Below are 13,638 nucleotides of genomic sequence, written 5' to 3'. Positions count from 1 at the left end.
GCGGTGTGCATCCCGACCCATAAATATCCTCACAATTAGACCCTCGGCCTCACTCTGTCATCAACCTCTCCAGTCTCTCGGGCTCTTAGAAATCATGATAATCAGCCCAAAATTGATAATATGATATTTTAATAAATAGCAACAGAGACTGAGATATGATATGAAATGAATAAACATGACTGAGTGTGAAATTACAGTTTGAACATATAATTCAACCACAGAAATGACCCCAGTGGGTACCAATAATAACAGCATATGTCTAAGCATGATTTTTAATACGAGTCTCAGCTCAATTTTCTCTAACACGTAGAGAATGTACGGATATCAATAGATAATTCAACTACACAGTCCCATGAAATTTGACCAAGTCTCAATTCCTACAGTGCACGCACACATGCCCGTCACCTAGCATGTGCATCATCTCAAAACCAATCACATAACACATAATCCGGGGTTTCATACCCTCAGGACCAAACTTAAAATTGTTACTTACCTCAAGCCGTGTAATTCTTTATTCTGCAATGTCTTTTCCTCGTGAATTGGCCTCCAAACGCCTCGAATCTAGCCACAAATAATTCGATCCAGTCAATAAAATTTATTGGAATTAATTCCATAAAGAAATACTAATTTTTCAACAAAATCCGAAATTTAGCTCAAAAATCGCCTGTGGGGCCCACGTCTCGGAACCCGACAAAAGTTACAAAATCCAAAATTCCATTCAACCACGAGTCTAACCATACCAATTTTACCAAAATCCTACCTCAACTCGACCCTCAAATCTTCAAATTAAACCAAGAGGGTTTTTTAAATTTTCCAACTTAATTCACCCATTAAATGCTAAAAACAACCATGGATTCGGATAATTTAACCAATATTGAGTTAAGAACACTTACCCCTTTGTTTTCTCTGAAAATCTCCCAAAAATTTCCTTTATCCGAGCTCCAAATCGGTAAAATGGAAAATGTTTTCACAACTTAAACTATCTGCCTAGTCATTTGCTCTACGCGATCGCGGACAACGACACACGATCGCGAAGCACAAATTTCCACTGCCCAGATTAAACCCTACGCGATCGCGGACTTTTACACGCGATCGCGGACTTTTCCACGCGATCACGAAGCTCACTCTTTTAACCCTACGCGATCGCGGACTCGTCCACATGATCGCGAAGCACAAAACGTATGACCTCTACTTCTGCTCCACTTACTCTACGCGAACGCGACCTTCTTCACGCATTCGCGAATAAAAAACTCGCATAGCTACGCGATCACGGCCCTCTTCACGTGATCGCAAAGAACAAAATCATCACTGCCTCAAACAAGCCTACGCGATCGCGGACATTCTCATGTGATCGTGTAGAAAGAAACCAGTGACAGAAAACCAGCATTCTTCAGCTGGAATGCCAAGTCCAAAATTGATCTGTTAACCATCTGAAACTCACTTGAGGCCCCGGGAACTCAACCAAACATACCGTCAAGTCCCATAAAATCATACGTACTTAGTCAAACCCTCAAATTACCTCAAACAATGCTAAAACCACGAATCATACCCCAATTCAAGCCTAATAAACTTTGAAATTTTAAGTTTCCACAAACGATGCCAGAACCTAGCAAATCAAGTCCGATTGACCTCAAATTTTGCACACAAGTCATAAATTACATAACAGACCTATTAAAATTTTCAGAATCGGATTTCGACCCCGATATCAAAAATTCAACCTCCCCAGTCAAACTTCCCAAAAAAATTCGACTTTCGCTATTTCAAGCCTAATTCCACTACGGACCTCCAAATAATTTTCCAGACATACTCCTAAGTCCAAAACCACCATACAGAGCTATTGGAATCAGCAGAATTAAATTCCGAGGTCGTTTACACATAAGTCAATATTTGGCCAATTTTTCCAACTTAAGTTTTCAATTAAGAGACTAAGTGTCTCATTTCACTCTGAAATCCTTCCGAACCCAAACCAACTAACCCGGTAAGTCATAAAATAACTATAAAGTATAAATTGAGCAGTAAATGGGAAAACGGGGTTATAATACTCAAAATGGTCGGCCGCATCGTTATATTCTCCCCTGCTTAAACAAACGTTCGTCCTCTAACGGGTTTGGAATCATACCTGGAGTCTCAAATAGGTGTGGATATTTTCTCTGTATCTCCTGATCAATCTCCCAAGTAGCTTCTCCGACTGGCTAGCCTCTCCACTGTACCTTCACTGATGCTATGTTCTTTGACCTCAGCTTTCGAACCTGCAGGTCTAAAATAGCCACCGGCTCCACATCATAAGTCAAATTACCGTCCAGCTACACTGTACTGAAATTCAGAAAATGAGATGGATCCCTGACATACTTTAGGAGCATGGATACATGGAATACTGGATGAACAACTGATAGACTAGGTGGCAAGGCAAGTTCATAAGCCACCTCTCCAATTTTCTTAAGTATCTCAAAAGGCCCAATATACAGAGGGCTCAACTTTCCCTTCTTCCCGAACCTCAACACACCCTTCGTGGGTGAAATCTTGAGCAGAACCTTCTCCCCAACCATGTAAGCAACATTACGAACCTTTCGGTCAACATAACTCTTCTGTCTAGACTGTGCTGTGTGAAGCCACTCCTGAATTAATTTAACCTTCTCCAAAGCATCCTGAACCAAATCAGTACCCAATAGCCTCGCCTCACCTGGCTCAAACCAACCCACCTGAGACCGACACCGTCTCTCATATAAAGCTTCATACAGAGCCATCTGAAGACTCAATTGGTAGCTGTTATTGTAAGCAAACTTTGCCAGTGGCGGTGAAATATTGTACTCAACTGAACCTGTGTGCCCAATTCTCGCTGCACTGCTCTCCAAAATTATGATGTAAATTGTGTGCCCCGATCTGATATGATGGACACTGGCACACCTTTTTGGCGAACAATCTCGCGGATATAAATATCAGCCAACCGCTCCGAAGAATAATTAGTACCAACTGGAATAAAATGTGCAGATTTGGTCAATTGATCCACAATCACCCAAACAGCATCAAACTTCCTAAAAGTCCGTGGGAGCCCAACTACGAAGTCCATGGTGATACGCTCCCATTTCCACTCCGGAATTTCAAGTCTCTGAAGTAATCCTCCTGATCTCTGATGCTCGTACTTTACCTGTTGACAATTTAAATACCGAGCTACAAACCCAACTATATCTTTTTTCATTCGCCTCCACCAATAGTGCTGCCTCAAATCCTGATACATCTTCGCGGAACCTGGATGAATGGAGTACCGAAAACTATGAGCTTCCTGGAGAATCAATTAACGCAAACCATCTACATTAGGCATACATAGCCTGCACTGCATCCGTAATATACTGTCATCCCCAATAGTGACCTCCTTGGCATCGCCGTGGTGAACCATGTCCTTAAGGACAAGAAGATGGGGATCATCATTCTGGCGCTCTCTGATGCGATCATATAAAGAAGACCGAGAAACCACACAAGCCAAAACTCGATCCGGCTTGGAAACATCCAATCTAACAAACTGGTTGGCCAAGGCCTGAACATCCAAGGCCAAAGGCCTCTCTGTTACCGGTAAGTATGCTAAGCTGCCCAAACTCTCCGCCTTACGACTCAAGGTATCGGCCACCACATTGGCCTTTCCGGGATGATAGAGAATGGTGATATCATAATCCTTAAGCAACTCTAACCACCTTCGCTTCCGTAAATTAAGATCCTTTTGTTTAAATAGATGTTGTAGACTCCGGTGATGTGTATGAACCTCACAATGGACATCGTACAAGTAATGCCACCAAATTTTCAAGGCATGAACAATAGCTGCTAACTCAAGGTCGTGGACCAGATAATTCTTCTCATGTACCTTTAACTATCTGGACGCATAAGCAATCACCCTACCGTCTTGTATAAGCACTACACCAAGATCAATACGCGATGCGTCACAATACACAGTATAAGACCCTGAACCTGAAGGCAACACCAATACTGGAGCTGTAGTCAAAGCTATCTTGAGCTTCTGAAAGCTCTCTTCACATTCATCCGACTACCAGAACGGAGCACTTGTCTGGGTCAATTTAGTCAAAGGCGATGCAATAGACGAGAAACCTTCCATGAAGCGACGATAATAACCTGCCAAACCGAGAAACACTCTGAATCTCAATAACTGAAGATGGCCTGGGCCAACTCTGAACTGCCTCTGTTTTCTTCGGTTCCACCTTAATCCCTTTACTGGACACTATGTGTCCCAAGAATGCCACTGAGCTAAGCCAGAACTCACACTTAGAGAATTTTGCATAAAGTTTCTCCACTTTCAGCCTCTGCAATACAGTACCCAAGTGTTGTGTATGCTCCTCCTAGCTATGTGAGTACACCAAGATATCATCAATAAATACCACGACAAATGAGTCAAAATACGGCTGGAATACACTATTCATCAAGTGCATAAATGTTGTTGGGGCATTGGTTAACCCAAAAGACATCACAAGAAATTCATAATGGCCATAACGAGTCCTGAATGTTGTCTTTAGAATATCCAAATCCCGAATTTTTAGCTAGTGATACCCCGATCTCAAGTCAAATTTGGAGAATACCCTCGCTCCCTGAAGTTGGTCAAATAAATCATCAATACACGGCAAAGGATATTTGTTCTTGATTGTAACTTTGTTCAGTTGTCTGTAATCAATGCACATCCGCATAGTACCATATTTCTTTTTCACAAACAAAACTGGTGCACCCCAAGGTGACACACTAGGCCTAATAAACCCCTTATCAAGGAGTTCCTGGAGTTGCTCTTTCAATTCTTTTAACTCAGTTGGTGCCATACGATACGGAGGAATAAAAATGGGCTGAGTGCCCGGCACCAAGTCAATACCGAAATCAATATCTTTGTCGGGTGGCATACCCGGCAGGTCTGCAAGAAATATATCTGGAAAGTCTCGTACTACCGATACTGAATAAATAGTAGGAATATTTGCATCAACATCTCTCACAAAGACCAAATATAACAAACACCCCTTTTCCAACCATACGTTGGGCCTTCAAATAAGAAATTACCCTGCTAGGAACAAAATCTAGAGAACCTCTCCATTCAGCCTTCGGAAACCCCGACATCGCCAATGTCATGGTTTTTGCGTAATAGTCCAGAATAGCATGACATGGAGATAACCAATCCATACCAAGAATTACATCAAAATCAACCATACCGAGTAATAAAAGATCAACTCTAGTCTCCAGTTCCCCAATAGTTACCACACACGACCGATATACACAGTCCACAGTAATAATATCGCCCACCGGCGTAGATACATGAACAGGTGAAACTAAAGACTCATGGGGCATATCTAAATAACGAGCAAAAAACGAAGATACATATGAATCAGTGGAACCAGGGTCAAATAATATAGAAGCCTCCCTGTGGCACACAGAAACATTACCTGTGATCACTGCATCTGGAGCAATAGCATCTGGCCTGGCAGGAAAAGCATAGAATCGGGCCTAACCGCTACCTGATCGGCCTCCCCCTCTTGGGCGACCCTTAGCTGACTGACCCCCACCCCGAGCTGGCTGGGCGGGTGGTAAATTAACTGGTACTAAAGTCGTAGTCTGACTTCTCTGCTGCACTGGACCTCCCGAGCGATGAGGATATTGTCTCCACATATATCTAAATTCCCCGCACTTAAAGCAGCTCCCCGGTACTGGTGGTGGTGCTGACTGAATCGGGCCCCGAGAGCCAGAATAACTGCAAGAAGCACCCGGTGCAAATGAACCCTGAACTGAAGGAGCACGAGACGAACTCTGGGCTGGCAGGGCACTGAGAGATGACTGACCCTGATGAGAACTATATGAACTCTGGTTGGATGATGCACCATGATGAACTGGACGACCCGTTTGAGCGTGTCTGTAAGGACGACCCCTACCGCGGTAAAACTGACCCCCGGAAGGAACACCGCTAAAATCACCTGGACCACGAGTCCTCTTAGCCTCCCTCTCTCCACTCTCTTTGATACGGACCAACTCTATCTGCCGAGCAATGTCAACTATCTCATCACAAGTAGCACAAGATACTCTCTCCCGAGTCATAAGTAACCATAGCTGATATGTGAGGCCACCAATGAACCTCCTAATCCTCTCCATATCAATGGTAACCAACCAAACTGCGTGACGAGCCAACTCAGAAAATCTCATCTCGTACTGCATCACAGACATACCATCCTGAAGTAACTGCTCAAACTGTCTGCCCAGCTCCTCTCTGCGAGACTGCGGTACAAACTTCTCCAAAAAGAGAATGGAGAATTTCTGCCATGTAAGTGGTACAGCACCGACCGGCCTGCGCCTCTCATAAGTTTCCTACCATCTGAAGGCAGCTCTAGAAAATTGAAAAGTAGTGAACGAAACCGCACTAGTCTCCAAAATACCTGTTGTCCGAAGCATCCGCTGGCACTTATCTAGAAAACCATGAGCATCCTCTGACTCAGCACCGCTAAATGATTGAGGTCGAAGCCTCCCAAATCTCTTAAGTCTCCTCTGCTCATCATCTGCCATAACGGGGACTACTGGGGCTTGAACAGCTGCAGCTGGCTAGGCTGGTAGTGCCCCTGGTATCTGATGTCCCTGTACCACCTGATCTGGAGTACGGACAACAAGGGTATGAGTACCTCCCCCGGCCTGAGAAGTGGCAGGTGCGGTCTGAGTCGAAACCAACTGAGCAAGGACAGTGCAAACTGTCAATATGTGGGCCAAAGTCTCCTGAAGGCCTGGAATCTCAATGGGCACAGCTGGTGCCTGAGCTGGTCTTATCGGCTCAGCTATATCTGAAATATGCTCCCGAGCTGGAGCAACTGGTGGTGCTACAGGTGCTGCTCCAATTGCTATACGAGTTACACCTCGGCCTCTACCTCGGCCCCGGCCTCTCGCGGCCCTAGCTAGTGGCACTGGTGGCTGACCGTCTAATCCAATAGTATGTGTTCTCACCATTTGTGAGAGAATAGAATAACAGAAATTTAGTTTCTGGAATCAATAATTTGCACGACAGAATACAAGAAAGTAAAATTTTCCTAAGGGTTAGGCAGCCTCTCGAAGATTAGTACGGACGTCTCTGTACCGATCCGCAAGACTCTACTAAACCTACTCATGACTTATGAGACCTATGTAACCTAGGCTCTGATACCAACTTGTCACGACCCAAAATCCTAACCTGTCGTGATGACGCCTATCTCGATACTAGGCAAGCTAATAACCTCAATAAATCACCATTTCTTTTAAGTTTAAAAATATAATATTTAAACACAATCCACAAGTCTCGCAAATACTGATACACACACTCCCAAAATCCGGTGTCACTGAGTACATGAGCATTTATACATTACAAGTCTGGAATATGTGGTGTATAATAATCTGAGACTAAATACAATAAACAAAAGTATAGGGAAGGAAAGACAAGGTCTGTGAAACATGGCAGCTACCTCAGAATCTCCGGAAAATCGGCTGTGTGAAAGAATCAACACCCACTATATCCGGGATCACCTGAATCTGCACACGAAGTACAGGGTGTAGTATGAGTATCACCAACTCAGTAAGTAAGAATATAAAATAAAGAACTGACAGTAGTGACGAGCTTCTCAGCTTAGTCCAAATACAGTACTTTCCAATATAAAAGAGTAGGCATGCTCTCATGTTCGACATTTGAGATTTCACTAAAATTTCATATCAAGTTTGACCAAAACAGAAAATAATATTTTTCCAAAATTTCCTAAATAGTGATATATGACAGCTGAAATGCAGCAAATAATGAAATCAATGCATCCTCTCAGAGTAACAGTTACCCAGTCCTCCCATTCACTCCAATCTCACATTCACTCTTTCCTCACAGTCACTCTTTCCTCACAGTCGCTCATTTCTCACAGTCACTCATCACTCGGCACATGGCACTTGCACTCAGTAGGTAACCGCGATCACTGGGGATGTGTACAAACTCCGGAGGGGCTCCTTTAACCCAAGTACTTTAACAAGCCAATCATTGCATATAACAATGAAACATGCTGTGGCACACATCTTGATCTCATAAATATCCTCACAATTAGGTCCTCAGCCTCACTCAGTCATCAACCTCTCCAGTCTCTCGGGCTCTCAGAAATCATGATAATCAGCCCAAAATTGATAATATGATATTTTAATAAATAGCAACATAGACTGAGATATGATATGAAATGAATAAACATGACTGAGTGTGAAATTACAGTTTGAACATATAATTCAACCACAGAAATGACCCCAATGGGTACCAATAATAACAGCATATGTCTAAGCATGATTTTTAATACGAGTCTCAGCCCAATTTTCTCTAAAACGTAGAGAATGTACGGATATCAACAGATAATTCAACTACACAGTCCCATGAAATTTGACTAAGTCACAATTCCTACGGTGCACGCCCACACGCCCGTCACCTAGCATGTGCGTCACCTTAAAACCAATCACATAACACATAATTCAGGGTTTCTTACCCTCAAGACCAAATTTAAAATTGTTACTTACCTCAAGTCGTGTAATTCTTTATTCTGCAATGTCTTTCCTCGTGAATTGGCCTCCAGACGCCTCGAATCTAGCGACAAATAATTCGATTCAGTCAATAAATTTTATTGGAATTAATTCCATAACAAAATACTAATTTTTCAACAAAATCCGAAATTTAGCACAAACATCGCCCGTGGGGCGCTCGTCTCAGAATCCGACAAAAGTTACAAAGTTCGTAAGCCCATTCAACCACGAGTCTAACCATACCAATTTTACCAAAATCCTACCTCAACCCGACCCTCAAATCTTCAAATTAAATCAAGAGGGTTTTCTAATTTTCCAACTTAATTCACCCATTAAATGCTAAAAACAATCATGGATTCGGGTAATTTAACCAATATTGAGTTAAGAACACTTACCCCTTTGTTTTCTCTGAAAATCTCAAATTATAACATCATACGAACTTAGTCAAACCCTCAAATTACCTCAAACAATGCTAAAACCACGAATCATACCCCAATTCAAGTCTAATGAACTTTGAAATTTCAAGTTTCCACAAATGACGCGGGAACCTATCAAATCAAGTCCGATTGACCTCAAATTTTGCACACAAGTCATAAATAACATAACGGACCTATTAAAATTTTTAGAATCGGATTTCGACCCCGATATCAAAAAGTCAACCCCCCGGTCAAACTTCCCAAAAACATTGACTTTTGCCATTTCAAGTCTAATTCCACTACGGACCTCCAAATAATTTTTCGGACACCCTCCTAAGTCCAAAATCACCATACGGAGCTGTTGGAATTGTCAGAATTAAATTCTAAGGTCATTTTTACATAAGTCAACATCCGGCCAACTTTTTCAATTTAAGTTTTCAATTAAGAGACTAAGTGTCTCATTTCACTCCGAAATCCTTCCGGACCCGAACCAACTAACCCGGTAAGTCATAAAATAAATGTAAAGCATATATTGAGCAGTAAATGGAGGAACAGCATTATAATACTCAAAACGACCAGGCGAGTCGTTACATAACCCATTTCTAATTCATTTGAAGACCCATTTAAATCTCACAAAGACTACTTGACAATAAAAATTGGAAAAAACCTATGGAAAATATCAAGATAAAATCAAAAATTCATGAATTTCACATTCCAATTCCACATTAAAACTTGATTAGAGACTCGACCTAACCTTTAATATGCGGATTTTAATGATGGGGTTGGATAAAGAGAAGATGGGTGGAGAATGAAAACGAGAATCCATTTACTCTGTTGGTGTGTGCCGAGAAGAAGGCAATGAGGCTCTGTAATTCAATTTCTGAATGTTGGGAACATAGACAATGTGGGGAAGAAGACAAAAAATTGAATCTTAAAACAAACTGGAAAAAAAATGAATGGGAAAAACTAGAAAGCTAAAGAACCAAAATACTAGGTACCCAAACCCATTTGACCCGCCCAACCCGTCCAAGCTTTAATGGGTTTGGGCTCGAATGATTTTGCAAATGGACTATTTTGGGCTAGCCAAGTTAATCCATCAAACATCATCACCCCAAATGCACTCATGATGATGTCCAACCTTGACCCATAGAAATGCTCAATCTTAGAGTTATACCTTGACTCATGTTCTAGAAAATATTTTTTAATTTTCTCATGTTTGGGTGATATCCTCACAAAGAAAGTATTCATTTTATTGAAATGAAAGAAAATACTTTTTCTACAACATAAAAAGAAAATATATTCATTTTGTTGAAATAAAAAAATACTTTTTCTACAATATGAAAAGAAAGTATTCATTTTGTGAAAAAAATATATTTTTTGCATCATGAAAAGAAATTATTCTTTTTGTTGAAACAAAAGAAAATAATTTTTCTACAACATGAAAAGAAAGTACTCATTTTATGGGAAAAACTACTTTTTCTATATCATGAAAAGAAAGTACTCTTTTTGTTGAAACAAAAGAAAATATTTCTTCTACAACATAAATAAAAGAAAAGAAAATGCATTTTCTACATCATGAAAAAAAAGTACTAATTTTATTGAAATGAAAGAACTTTCTATATCATAAAAAGAAAATATTTATTTTATTGAAATGAAAAAGAAAATACTATATCTACAACATTAAAGAAAGTACTCTAAATAATATTTCTATTTAGAGTGGGGGTGAGGGTGAGGTTTCTCATCTTTGTTAGTATTATAAGATGAATAACTATCAAATAAAATTCTAAATCCAAATTGAGGAAAGAAATCATTTGGCATGATTTAACATTTATTCCAAAACATAAGTTAATTTTTATATATGCTTGTTTTAAAGGTAGAGAATATTGCAAAGATTTGGTTTAATTTAGGGTGGTTGGATTATAACCCATTGTTTAGCTCATCTTGACCTAGCCATCTTAAATTATTAGTGTCAAGGGGTCGGGCCTGGTTATTGGAAAATGAGATCGGCCGATCTCTGTGCCGGGCCGGTTACCGGTTTCAAATACCGGTTTTACCGATTTTGTGCATGGCCGATGAAAATTTAAACCGGAACGGTTCTGGGCCTAAGGGGCCAGGCCGGGCCGGTTTTTTTTTTTTGTATTTTGATTTTTGTATAACTATCATAATTTATATTCAGATAAATTTAAAATGTAAAACATAAAAACAATCTTATAAAAAGAGTATTTGAATAAATTTCAAAGGCTTTAAAAGCCTTATATTTGAATATTTCATTAAGAATTTAAGATAATACAATGAAGATGGAAAAAAATTTAACTTATAATTTGCAAGTTCTTTTTTTAATTCAAACTTGCAAATTAGAGTTTACATTTTATAATAACTAAATTAAAGAAAAAATAGTAAATTAAAATTTGAATTATTAAATATAAATCAAGAACTTCAAAGGTTTTGCATTTTCTTAGTAAGTTCTTCATAATCAATATGAACTTCTTGGCCATCTTCTAGAGTGTTAAATTCAGATGGGTTACCATGTGTTAATATATCTCCAAGTTCCTCCTCTTCTGGTTTATCAACATCTTCAAGTCCCTGATTTTTTCGTTACGATCTAATCTAATCTCTGAAACATACTAAAACTTTCAAAGCATTGCTTCCCAATGAGTGACGGGTGTCTCCTCGTTATTTTTTTGCTTGACTAAATGCACTCTCTGACGCAACAGTTGAAATTGGCACATTTAGCACATCGCGAGCCATAGCGGAAAGAACAGGAAATTGCTTTTTATTCTCATGACACCATCCCAACAGTGAAAATTCCTTTGTGCGAGGCTCTGTTTGCTTTTGCAAGTAGAATTGAAATTCATCAATGTTCCTACTACTGGTTTGAGTGGAAGGAAATATAGACCAAATATTATAACCATCAAGGCCTTCATCTTCATCCATAGTAGCAGATGCAGTAGAAGTAGTGCAATGCATAATGGGATTAACATTTTCTACATTTATAGCAACAACATCAATTATATTTGCATAATAATTATATAATTATTGTAAATAATCATTTAGCTTATTCATACAACAATATATATCTTGGGTTTCAGTTGGTCCAATCTCCATATAAGTATATAAAATATTGATTAATTAGTAACTGTAACGACCCGATCGGTCGTTTTGAGTATTATAACCATGTTCTCCCATTTATTGCTCAATTTATGCTTTACAGTTGTTATATGACTTTTCGGGGTAATTGATTCGGGTCCGATGAGGTTTTGAAATAAATTGAAACACTTAGTCTCCAAGATGAAAAATTAAGTTGAAAAGGTTGATCGAATATTGACTTATATAAAAATAAAATTGGAATAAAATTTTGATGATTCCAATAGCTCTGTATGGTGATTTTGGACTTAGGAGCGTGTCCGAAAATTATTTGGAAGTCCGTAGTTAAATTAAGCTTGAAATGGCTAAAATGGAAATTTAAGTTTGGAAGTTTGATCGGGGAGTTGAATTTTTTTTATATCGGGGTTGGAATCCGATTCTGAAAATTTGAATAGGTCCGTTATGTCAATTATGACTTGTGTACAAAATTTAAGGTCAATCGGACTTGATTTGCTAGGTTTCAGCATCGAATGTAAAAGTTAGAATTTCTTAGTTTCATTAGACTTGCATTTGGGTATGATTCATATTTTTAGCGTTGTTTGATATGAATTGAGGTTTCGACTAAGTTCGTATGATGTTTTAGGACTTGTTGGTACATTCGGACGGGGTCCCGAGTGGCCCGGGTGTGTTTTGAGGGTGAGTTTTGAGCGAGTCTGAGCATTTCGGCACTCTGATATTGTTCTGGAACTTTTGAAGTGCGGGGGCACATTTTGGAGTGCTAGGCAAAGTAAAAGTGCAGACCGCAGAGGAAAAGTGCGGACCGCAGAAGAAATGTGCGGACCGCAGAATTCCTCTCGCGGCCGTAGAAAGGAGATTTTGTAGATTCGATGGTCCAACTTCGGAAGCTTTTATCTTTTAATCTACAAGGAATTTAGAGATGATTCAAAAACGAAAGTTGTAGCTCTTTGAGTCTAGTTTTCAAAAACTTAAACAAATCATCATTTGCATATTTATACAGAAAGTTATGATTAATTTATTGAAACCTGGTATTGCAGCCACTGTTGAAGTGCAACCGCACAAAACAAATGTGAGGTCAGCAGAACGAGGGATCAGATTCTTGTACTATATGAACGAGGGTTAGAGTATTATTTCATATTTGAACTTTGAAAGCTCGGTTTGTGGCGATGTTTTGTGAGATTTTTAATAAATTCATCGGGGTAAGTGATTCTAACTCGAATTTGGTTAATATACATGAATATATCATTGTTTTCATCATTTAATTAGTATTTTGAGATGGAAATTTAGGAAAAGTTGTAGAAATTTCATGAAACAAATTTTTGGGATTTGGATGTCGATTTATAGTCAGATTAAAGTGAAACTAGTACGGTTGGATTCATAATTGAATGGGTTGTCGGATTTTGTGAGTTTTGTCGGATTCCAAGACGTGGGTCCTACGGGCAGTTTTTGGGTGCAATTTCGGATTTTGTTGGAAAAATTAGCATTTTCATATGGAATTAATTATTATAATTTGTATTGACTAAATTGAATTAATTATGACTAGATTCGAGGCGTTTGGAGGCCGATTCGCGAGGCAAAGGCATTGCAGAATAAA

This window comes from Nicotiana tabacum, chromosome 15 (assembly GCF_000715075.1).
Source record: "Nicotiana tabacum cultivar K326 chromosome 15, ASM71507v2, whole genome shotgun sequence".
Lineage (NCBI taxonomy): Eukaryota > Viridiplantae > Streptophyta > Magnoliopsida > Solanales > Solanaceae > Nicotiana > Nicotiana tabacum.
Note: the sequence above shows the minus strand (reverse complement) of the source record.